Source organism: Dermacentor silvarum, chromosome 6, assembly GCF_013339745.2.
Source record: "Dermacentor silvarum isolate Dsil-2018 chromosome 6, BIME_Dsil_1.4, whole genome shotgun sequence".
NCBI classification, from domain to species: Eukaryota; Metazoa; Arthropoda; class Arachnida; order Ixodida; family Ixodidae; genus Dermacentor; species Dermacentor silvarum.
Window position 1 is genome coordinate 65,623,362 of NC_051159.1, and position 12,563 is coordinate 65,635,924.

The following is a 12,563-nucleotide window of genomic DNA, read 5'->3' on the forward strand; positions in this document are numbered from 1 at the left end:
ACGTGGCGTGTGACGTTTCTCTTGCCCTTCCCCTGCCAGAAGTTCAACTGTCAGCCCAGGATTAAAAGAAATAATTATTACGGACAGAAGCAAGGATGAATTATGACCCGCTTGGTTAGCATTTGTAGAAGGTCGACACATAGCAAGTTTTAGTGACGCATGCGTTAGCAAACTCTCGATATAATTATCATATAAAGAGGTGGAATATCTACACAAGCTTTGATCCAAATTAACCTATAGTAATCAGTGTGGCCTCAAAAGCACAGGTGTACGCGCGTCCTATGACGTTTTGTGTGCTATAAGTATAAGTGTAAAACTGGCAAGAAATACACGGTGTTTCAGCGAACACTTTCAAAAATTCTTAAAGGTTGCCTGCGGCAGATAGCACAATTCTAGTTCATGAGCTGGTCTACTCGCAGAGGCAGACATTACTTCCACAAGAAATTGAAATGCATAATCGAATAATTAACAGAAATTCCCTAATTAAGTTTTTAACTAATTACCTGATGACCCATATTGCAATTTACAAATTGTAGCCGTGGAGTTCACAGCATGCCGTCCCAAGCGGATCCGTGAATGAATTCTCGGGATTACACCAGTTTCGAGATATTAATTCGCGAACTTTGCGGAGAAATGCATTGGCGTTCCAGTTAGGTTCTTAACAAAACGTAGCTTTTTGCATTAAAGCACAAAATTAACTGGAACGCCAATGCATTTCTCCGCGAAGTTCGGGAATTAATATCTCGAAACTGGTGTCATCCTGAGACTTAATTCTAAGTGGATCCACCTTGCGAACTCCACGGCTACAATTTGTAAATTGCGATATGGGCCATCAGGTAATTAGTTAAAAACTTAATTAGTACATTTTTGTTAATTAGTCGATTTCAATTTATTGTGCAAGTAATGTCCGCCTCTTCGAGTAGACCAGCTCATTAACTAGAATTTGGCTATCGGCCACAGGCAACCTTAAATAAATTTTGAAAGTGTTCTCTGAAACACCCTGTATATTGTTTGAAGTTGGCGCTTTATGTTGTCTCACGTGTCATCTATACCCGTGTAGTTGTACCTGCTCAACAACAAATTATAATATACAAGAAATACAGGTATGTATAGGACATTTATTCTATGCCTTTAAATCAAAACATCAAAGTACTGGAGCGACGTTCCTCGAGACATTGCAACTATCGCAGACCGACATCACCTTTGTTCGGGCTTAGCTAACATTGTATACTAAGAAGAAAGAAATGAGCTTTTCGTATAACCCCGATCTATTGCTGCTTTCACTAGAATAGAGCTTAGTGTTCTTGTTTGTGTTAATGATTACGTTTACATAAATGTAGCAGTTATATTGTTTTTCCTGTGTACCACTGCCCTCTTGAATATCTGTGGCCATGCATGAGGGAATAAACAAGTGAATAATAAATAAATAGCATACACACACCTAAACTGACGAGAACATTCAGTAATCTTAGAACTATTCACGGCGCGCTACAGATGCAACGAACAAACTGCTCTAAAAATCAAAATGTGCAAATATACGAAAATGATGTCTCCATACCTGTTTGTGGGAAATGTTAAGTGGAAGGGATATATGTCTATGTTTGTTTCACTACGGAAGCAGTGACACCTGGACTATCACGCCAGACTGGTGTCGAGTAGTTGAAAATCGTGTACATTGAATTGGTCGCTGACGATGGCTGCGTTGTATAAAAGAAGCCGAAGTTGAACACAACGGAGCACGGAGGCTATGAAGTTAAGGTCGCGAACAATCCTGCCACCTGGGAAGTCTGTGGAGCTGTCACGGCATGCCCAGTCATGTTTCCTCGAGAATAAGCCAGGTTGCTGCTGGTAATCATATCTCGTTGTTCCAGTTTAAGCGTGCTTTACAATGTTAGACGGAATTGGTTCTGCAGGTTTTCAACCCTATCAGAAGACATTTTTCCCCAGTTCGCCGTCGCCTTCCACCCTACCAATTGCAACGGAAACGAATTTTTGAGTTGGAATTGCAATACAATATGTGCTCAAGCATATCGGGTAACTTACATAGGCGTCCGTTATTGACCGTTATTGACAAGATTATTAACAGTATGCGTTTTCTTCGTTTTAATTTCAGTTTCTTGCGCTTGGGCTATCTCTCAGCGCTTGAATTCCTCTCTTTCGTTGTCTTCTGCTTGTCTTGTCGCCTGCACACAGTACAGAGTTTCCTACAAAAATCACTACTGGGAACTCTGGCAAGAGCTGTAAGCATGATGGTTCAGCCAGGGGTGCTACTCCGGACATTGTCAAATACCGCCATAATGTTATATTCCATTATGGCGGCATTTTGAGCCAATCAGAGAGGCCGTAGCAGCCCTCTAGACCAATCAGAGCTGACAAGATGGTGAATTCGACAGCATGGCGAAATTCGTCAATGTCAGTCATAGCACCCCTGCGTGGGAATCATATATGATTCCGAATCCACGTGCTACAGTACGTGGATTTGCTTCAACTTCGTTCTTCTGGCTTACAACAGACCTGTGACCTTGCAGATTTATGATATTCAACAAGAAATTGTGTTATAAATGCATCAATTTGCAATGATTACGCGCGTGCGCATAGTCTTATTACCTTTATGCGTATAGAAGAATGTGATTTCTTGGTAATTTAGAAAGATAACGCGCAATGAACGATGCTACAAGACTGTCTGAAGACTCAAGTAAGAAGATTAGACAGATCCATGAAGTATACATATTTCCCCGTGAGCTTAACAATCGCAGTACCAGAGTTGACTCCTCTAGTAATTTTTGTAGAAAACTTTATGGTATACGGCACTTTTGACATTCTTCAAGACTGGCGTGTGAACTTAACTCTCCCCAAAGCGTTCGTCAACGCTAGCTTCCCTGCAGTGTCACTTGTTATCTGGAAAAGCCCACCGGCCAGGAGGCCAAAGCGTCATCCTTTTAAATAATCGTTTTGTTAGTCATTTGATCTACAGGTGACAGCGGGGCTTAGAGGAAGTATTTATGTGTGCGCAATTCACAAAGTCACCATGACAACGATAAACATTTCTAAGCCCGCAAAGGCGTGCCTCCGGGTATATCGAACGTGTGATTCTGACACCGATACTGAACCGAATTTTCCAACAGGACATCGGGTAGCTGCAATAACTAGAGGGGGGTTCGCTGTAGCGCGTGCACAGATGGCGGTGATATTAGCATACACGAGTACAGTACTAATGACGCTAATGGCTGAGGAGGAAGTTGTTAAAAGCAACACACACAAAACCACAAAAGGCTGTCGCCTATTTTAGCTGGTTACGTCAACTAACCCAGGACTATTCAGTAATGCCGTCCTTCAAAAAAAAAAAAAAAAGACTTTGGTGGCACTTGCACACATTTTATTGCTCGTATATTGTAGCTGTTTATTTACAGTCACATGCACTGGAGATATTTTGTTTGATTACAACAGGAAGAAGAAGCAGCTTGGTAGCAGAGCCAAGGAGAAAAAAAAATTGTCACTGCAGATGTTCAGCAGCACAGCCGTGTTCAAGTTTTTCTAGGCAGCAGAAACAGCAGTATTATTTACAAAACGGAGCTGAATTAAAGGGTGCCTAATAAAGTGGTTAATTAAAATCGAAAGCTTAGACTTAGAAATAAAAAAAACTTCGAAGGAAGACGAATTGTCCGTACGTTAACACAAGGGGGTGTTCGTGTTGTGTTTACACTTATTTGCTTGTATTTTCTATGGCTTAGTCATTGGAGGCATACAGGAAATGCGCCGCAGGATAATTCGTTTTTTTTTAATACGTGTCATTTCATGGCGCTGAGAGTCGTGTGCGGCTCGTCCATGGACCTACACTTTCGTATTGTCACTCGGCCATAGTGTTTCAGCAATCACTGTTTCAGTAAGGAGAACAGAAAGGGATGTGTCGTAACGGTCAGAAATTGTTAGTAAGCCCTGCGGTCACTTGATCAATCCTACAGTCCAGGCTCTCTGCCTTGAACAAGCAGACCATGCGTCTCTCTGGACTTGTAGTCCTAGCCAGGGGGATGCAAACTGCACTCGGAGATTAAAGTTTATCTTTACGGCAAATTGCGGCAGAACCCATCTCACGATGATTTTTGACGTTAATGACGAGGTTATCGTGACGACGATGACATGAAGACGATGGGATGACGACGACTGGATGATGACGATGGCCTGAAGGCAACTATAGCGACGGTGTCATGACGACGGTATAAGACAACGAATGAATGACGACCACTGTACGACGACAACGCAATGATAACAATCACGTGAGAATGGCGGCATAACTCCTATCGTCGCCATTCAATCGACGACGCCATCCTATGATTACAATGGAATGACGTCGATGGGACAACGAAGGCGGTGGGACGACGACGGCATGACGACAGTGAAATCACGATGATAGTGAGATAGTGATGACGCAGGCTGTGAGATGATAGTGATGACGATGACAGTGAGATGGCGACGACTGTATCATGGTGATGGCCTCACGACGACTGCATGAAGACAGCATCACGACGACGTTATGACGACGACTGTATGACGACGATGGCATGATAATGGCAGAATGATCATGATTCAATGACGACAGCATGATTGCGATTCAAGCACGAAGGAATGTCGTCGATGGAAAGACAAAGGCAGCATGACGACTACGGTATGATGCCAAGGGGATGGCGTTTCTGAAACTAGAAAGATGGTGATAGATAGATAGATAGATAGATAGATAGATAGATAGATAGATAGATAGATAGATAGATAGATAGATAGATAGATAGATAGATAGATAGATAGATAGATAGATAGATAGATAGAAAGCGGTGAGACGAAGGCCGGAAGGTATAAAGATTCTTGCTAGTACGAAAAAGCGTAATATTAAGCGCCTAACATTCTGTGTAAATTTCAGAAATTACGAACTTGAAGTGTCTATACTGCACCTACGCAGATGTACGCGTATGGTACACCGACACGGGATGTCGTCGGGCGGGGACACGGCAGCTGGGCTGTCGCGGTTGGCGCCCCAGCAGCGGAGCAGAGCTGCAGCTTACGAAGCAATCAAACGGCAGGGAGAGGCAATAAATAAACGTTGCAACTGCGTGAGGCACGCATTCGCCCGCGTACGACTGCACGGCCCCCGCGAATGGTGCCGAAGCCGACGCCAGAAGTTGGCACGTAGAAGCAGAGAACCCGCGCGGGCACTGTGGGGGTGCGCACGTGACGACAGCCTCGATCGCCGCGAACGGGTGGCTATGAAAAGGAAGAAACAAGGACACACACACAAAAAGAGAACAAAAATCTTTTGCTCGCCTAGCGCGGGTCACTCTTCTTCGATCGGCCACCGGTGCTCGGAGCACCGACCAGTTACGCCGGATGGCCGGCCCGAGGTTTCTTTTTTTTCTTTTTTTTTCGAGTGCGTAGCGTTGCTAGTTTCTTTCTTTACCTGTTCGATGCTGATGTTCTGAATCTTTCTTTCTGCTTTACTTCTCGCGAAACTCCGGAGGTTCACGAAAGAGAGGTAAGAGAGGGAGGGGGGTGGGGCGTTCTGCTAGCCATGTGGTGGTGACGGGGGGGGGGGGGGGGGGGGGAGTGTTCAGCGCGCCGGAAATCTCGCGTTATTTGAGCATCGTCCAATCAATAGGGGGGGCCCAAAGACACCGTCGCCTCTACCATTGGCTCGCCCGCTGACCGCTGGCGACAGGGCGGGAGGGCCACCGCACCAACGTGTTCGGACCGTTCGCAGCCGAACAGCGCAGCGCGCGGCTTCTCTCGTTCGCCTTGCTGCGCCTTTGGCGGGCTACACGCTCGCAGGCTGTTTCCTCGGGGAACGCCGCCGGCTTGACGCTTGGCCGCGCGTTTTGCTCTCTCGTTAGCATATCCTCACGCGTGCTGTACGACTGGCGGCGCCGCGCACGTTCGCGTGTCTTGCCGCCGCGGCGCATGCAACGTGCGCTGCCGGACGGAAGTCTATTCACGTTTCATGTATACGCCCACTGCCGACGCGGCTTCTGCTTGCGCTGCCGGGCATCTGCGATGTTTCAGTTTGTTTTTGTTTTTTTTTTGCGTCTGTATTTGTCTTTCCGCTATACCTCGGGCCACGAAGGCGACGTGTCGCATGTGCTGCAGCGTGTTGTGTGCCGCGCAGGCGCCTCGTCGCCAGAGGGGGCGGTTTGCGCGCCCAAATCAAGCCATAAAGCTTGTCTTTGTTTGATTGCTGTACTTTGCTTTCTGTCGTTCGTGTGCCGGATCCACGCAGCCGTTGTGGCTCGCATACCAATTCACAGGCGTCGCGTGAACCTCCTCTGCCGCGTTCTGCACGAAAGCGGCCCACTGCCTCTGCGGCGCATGCGCGGGAGAATAAGAAAACCAAACAAACACACAAACAAACAAAACAAGTATTCTCGGAAAGTTGCTCGAGTTTCGTTCGTGTGTCGGTCCGTTTGCCGTTTCTGTTGGCTCTGCCCTTTCCTTATTTGTCGTGCGTATACATAGTACTGTCGTCGTATGCGCGAGACGTGTCAAAACTCGAGATCGACCTGTCCCGCGGCATCACGTGATCAACCGTCGGCGCCTCGTTTGTGTGCCGAGCGCTAACGAGAACTTTTGCCTTGCCTTTCGCGAAAATCGAACGTGCCAAAGGAAGTTTTTGTCGCGATAGCGTGCGCGGCTGGAATTGCTTAGGGTGTGACGCTGAGAGAGACAGGAAAACGAGAAAAACGTCATGTTTGCCTTCGCTTGTTTCGTGTCGAAATGCGTGTTTTTGTAAATGTCAACGTCGATCGCGCAGCCCCCTTTCGTACGCGTGACGCCGGAAGAATAGCGTGCTGACGAAATGTGTTCCGAATTATTTGATCGTTTTATTCTCCTTTCTTTTTTTGAAGAATAGCATAACCTTAAACTTTGCATTGCCAACACGAGAAAATTGCACGTTAAATAGTTTACATGTAGTTCGGCATTATTTAGTAGGACCTTTCCTTCTTCCAACAAATTTTCCACTACTATATTCATCCATTCCTCGTGATTTCTTTCAGTTGAAACACAGACGTGTGGTTATCAAACACTTCACTTAAATGATGCACTATAGTCTTCGTAGTGACGAGTGCCTGTTACGGAGTGCGTGGCATATACTAGCGCATCTTAATTAATAACAATAGCAGTCGTATTGTTTTTCTTCTGGGTGTGTCATTTGTGGTGCGTCAGCCTCGTCTCAGCTGACGCACAGCTGTTTTCATATGCGACCTACCAAGACCCGCACATATATAGCTGGTGACTCTGCGCCACTATGCATTTGAAAATGACAGTGAAGCTCCGCTAACAGTGGTGTAGCTTTCGCTTTCCAAACCTGAAGTTCAAATGAAAGGGCTGATCATCGCCGATGTACTTGAAAGTGAATATAAAAGAAAGATGACTAAGAATATAACGAACGGATCTTTCAGCATATGCGCCATCAAATTAGCAGCAGAAGTCCGCTCCACTTGAGGATGGGCGCCTTCTGCTGTTTTAAACCTTTGGCGGAGAGTACACAATATGCGAAATTCGCGAGTGCGTTTTCCCGCACATATATTCTGACTTATTCGATATAGCTGACCTCGGGCTAAAAGCGTAAATTGAAGGCGTCAGTGCGTGAACTGTTGACACAATCAGTGCCATGCTTCGTTCCTGCCACTATCGAAGCTTTCAAAATGCGGTTCTCTGCTTCAACAGCGTTACCTGGGAATATTAAGCCATCTTGGTTAGGGCATATTAAAAAGCAACAGAAAAAATTATTACAATTTAATAGAGATTAAAAAAATAGGGGTCGCACTGAACCCACGCACCGTGGGCATCGACGTACGGGTAACTGCCTGTGCGGCGTTGTTTGGGGTTCCACGTAGCGTTACCAGGTGGACCAACTCGTTTGTGTAAATCGAGTAGTATTGTGTGTGTGACGCGAGCGTACGTGTGGGTGACTACAGCAGCAAGACGTCGTCGTCGACTTCGACGATGGTGACTATACGATCGTATGATGGCAAGGGCTTGACTCCTACTGCGTCAGTTCGACGCGAATTGGTAAAGACATGCTGATTGTTGGGTTCTGCATAGGTGTATTTAACGACGGATAGACGAAATGCACTTATGGCTATGCGAGAAAGTATGGAAACCACCCCAATGTCTTGTACGTAGACGCGTCCAGCACCGCAAGAAGCACCGCATTCGTCACCAGCGTTGTCGACAATCACGGGACCGAAATAAATGCATCGTCGGTTTCCAGAGTGAGCGCTGCTGAGGCAGAGGAGCTAGCGATAGCGCTAGCCATCACGACGAGACCGCACTGGGATTGCGTCATAGTTCTGACGGACTCTCAGACGGCATGCAGAAATTATTCCACGGCCAATATTTCAAGGGCTGCACATAGCATTCTGAATGGAGCGCACCAGCTGCCACCATACATACAAATCGTGTCCTTACGCGAAAGTCAGCAGGCACACGCCTACGCCCGAGCGCATGCACACCGGGAGCCACGAGATGACAGCGCCGAACAGTTCCATCCAGAGCCCATACCATTAACCTACACGCACATCGTACAACACTATCGCCTTTCACGAAGAACACTACCTCCACCGCATAATGCTCTGACGCGAGAGGAAGCCGTAATATGGCGAAAACTCCAAACAAACACATATCCACATTTGAGTCTTTACCAGGCCATACACCCTGCGCTGTATTCCTATAAATGTCCACACTGTGATCAATGTGCAACACTTTACCACATGGTATGGGCTTGCGCAAACACACCACAGCTCACACCCATAACACACCCCACCACACGCCAATGGGAGGCAGCGCTGTCCAGCTCCGACTTGACGGACCAGCTCAACCTGGTCAATCGAGCGAGAAGGGCAGCTAAGGCCGCTGGACTCCTGGACTGAGGGGACCACCCACTGCAGAGCGGAGGAGCTACCTACGCTTGCGTGCTCTTTGGATTAAAGTTTATTCTCTCTCTCTCTCTCTCCCAGAATGGATACCAAGAGAAGGGAAGTGCAGTCGAGGACGGCAGAAAACTAGGTGGGGTGATGAAGTCAGGAAATTTGGAGCCGCAAGTTGGAATCAGCTAGCGCAAACAGGGGTAATTGGAGATCGCAGGGATAGGCCTTTGTCCTGCAGTGAACATAAATATAGGCTGCCGCCGCCGCCGGTGATGATGATGTTGATGATGATGATGATGATGATGATGATGATGATGATGATGATGAAGTAGAGGTTTATGTCGTGTGGTTCATGTTAAAACGACGATAGCATTTCTACTCCGGCGAAGAAATTCTAAAACGTGATCAACCTATAGGTCGATCACGAAGGCGGTGCAACGTATAGCGTTAACTGCTACGAGGATAGTGGGTACATGGGCCGGCACCGACGGTGGGTGCACCCGGGAAACGGGCACGGGACAAACGCGTCAAACGTCTCAGAGAGCTAGTCCGCTTTGTCTCGAGAGGAGCATGCGTGCGATCATGGCCTAATAGTGTGTGGTAGTAAAGAAAAAAAAAAGGCGACCGTACGTGGGCGAGTGGTTTTGAGCATTGGGCTACTATGCAACTTCGATTGCACTGTCGTTCATGCCTTTCTTCTTAATACAAGTCCGAAATGAGGTGAGACAGGAATCCACCTACCTACCTACCTACCTTGCCGCAAAGTGCCTGGAATGAGGCAAAGGATACTTCGCATTAATATTTTAGAGAGTGCCGGTCTTTAAATTAATTTATGTGGCCCTTATTCAGACCTGTGCATCGACGTCCGATACACTTGAGTGAACACAAACCCAATGACTCTTTCCAGAGATGCATTCTTGCATGCTCATTGTTGATTGTATGCTGTGATACCGGGTGTCCCAGCTAACGCCAATGAAGCTGATTGATTTACCAAACGCAGGGGAAGATACATTAGTAGGGACCTAGCTATATTGTTCGATCACCAGTAGTCTGACGAGCGAACGCCGTACGTCTTAAAATCGTGTCTTTCACTGTGTGTTTCGAATCCTTTTTTTTTCTCTTTGAACAGCCTGACAAACGTTAGGCTGGGACACCCTATAATATTGGTGCAGATGCATTTTAGGGGTCTCTGGGATTTTATTTTTCTACCCTGTATTTTAACGCGATAACGTTATAAGGACCCCGTGTCGCAGAAAGTCTGGTGTCGGTGTCGGCGGCGTTGTCCATTAGATAACAAAATATCCCGAACCACACACGCCCTCGAAATAAATGTTCTGTCCTCCTCCTGCTCCTCATGGCGCATATGCGTTACTGAACTAATTGAATTTTTCAAAGTAAAACGCATAAGAAAATTGTAAAGTACGACTTACACACAACCTACAGGCATGCTAGCGTCGGATTGTAATTTGAGTATACGAGAAAACGTAATTCGGTTACGGGGCGGAAACTATAACGCAAACCCCTTTGTCCTGCTGCCGTTTGAAGTCCGTCTTCGTGGGAGCGTCGCGCCCTTCTCGGTTCCTTGCAACACCATCCAGATGGCGCGTGTGTCTGCGCATCCGCGGCGGCAACGGCGGCGCCCGCCGTGAGAGGGAAGGAAAAAAAAAAGAATCCAGAAAGCTCGCCTTCGTGCATAGCGTTCGCCGCAGCGTTTGCACGTAAACATTACGGTTACAGAAGCTGCAGCTGCCGGGAAGCGCGAGAAGCAGTCACGGATCTTGGAATGCTATCGTCTTCCAGTCTCTAAAGGCGAAGCTGAAGAGTCCTCGAAGTTTTTCTTTCTTTTTTTTTTACGCGGACTATTTCGGGCCCGTATCCCGGCTGGTGAACATGGCTTGTTAACTTATGTCTTGTGTGTCACGACTTTTGGACTGTTCGCGAGAACTCGTCCTAGAGTGATTTTTGAACCGTCATTACATTGATGTTCTTAGGGCTTTCGTCTCTTTATCGTAGGTTGGAGTGAAGAAATAGCCGGCGCGTCTACGATGTACCCACAACTAAGTATAATCGCTAAAAAAGAGAAAGAAAGAAAGAAAGAGAGAGAGAGAGAAAGAAAGAAAGAAAGAAAGAAAGAAAGAAAGAAAGAAAGAAAGAAAGAAAGAAAATAAATATAACTGAAGGTATCACCTACCAACACACAGTCCATGGCAAGAAACGAGAAAACAGCTTGATTTTAATGGGATATTTACTTCGCTAATGAAATTGCAGAAACAGCAACAGTGCTACGTGCGCTGCAAAGTGCAAAGCACACTAATGAAACGAGGTGACAGGGTCTACGTGCTGCATAGGGGCGGTGAGTATGCAACGAATACTTCCACAGCTCGTGAAATAAATACGGACAGCACACGGGGATTTTTCCTATCTCGCAACTTAGAGGGAGAAAACATCACATGACCTGCACGGATTTTGAAATTCAGGGTTTTCGCGCAACTGAGGTTAATTTCACGTAACAGAATGCGTGGTGACGCTGGTGGAAATAGCACAGGAAGAGTACTAATGAAAGTATAGTCTGTGCACCGTGGCACAACCGGTTATAGCCGCGGTAACTTTATTGGCGATGTTAACTTGATGTTCTTGACATTCGGAGGAGAAAATAGTATTTCATCGAAGAATCTAAATCACACACGCAGAGGAGTTTCGGCTTCGGCAATCTTCTTTACCAAGTAATTACTGGCTGGTTTTTATTTACTAGCGTGGTTCATAATGCTCGTGCCACGTCCCGTTTTCTTTCGTTTTCCAACCAGTTGAAATGGACGTCAATTTCCATTTCGAGAGCACACTGAGCTTAAGTTATTGGTTCATTATTTTAATGCTCCTATTCTTGCATTGCAACCCGCCGTGGTTGCTCAGTGGCTATGGTGTTGGGCTGCTGAGCACGAGGTCGCGGGATCGAATCCCGGCCACGGCGGCCGCATTTCGATGGGGGCAAAATGCGAAAACACCCGTGTACTTAGATTTAGGTGCACGTTAAGGAACCCCAGGTGGTCCAAATTTCCGGAGTCCCCCACTACGGCGTGCCTCATAATCAGAACTGGTTTTGGCACGTAAAACCCCATAATTTAATTTTTCTTGCATTGCAACAAATTTCGTAGCAATAAGTTTACGGTTGCAATAAATAGCAAGCCTTTCGTTGCAGATTTCTCTCTGCTGCATTCAATGCCAGTTAACAGTTTTCTCCAATACACTCAAGCAGCTCTTAGCTCGTAGTCCACCATCACGTGACAAGGTCATTTCACAACAGTACATTTCTTGTTTGCATTTCAAACTATGTGTTATTTTTCAGCTTTGTAATATCTGAAATCACTTGAAACTAACATTTATTAGCCTTGTACTGCGAACTATGTTATCGTGCCTTCACCTTGTATTTGTGCAAATTAACGTTTTTTCTGTATTTTTCTAGGAACCATGCTTCCAAGTCTTGTAACCTTAGGGGGCCGAGTGTTTTCCTCCGTAATTTTTTCCTCTGCTTCCTCCAGCCTGTCAGAAATAAAATAACGTTCCAATGAAGCTCAGAAATAAAAATCGATATAGAAATCTCAAATCATAACTTGAAGGATATGATGGTATAACCAGTGCGAAGAATATGGACACGAA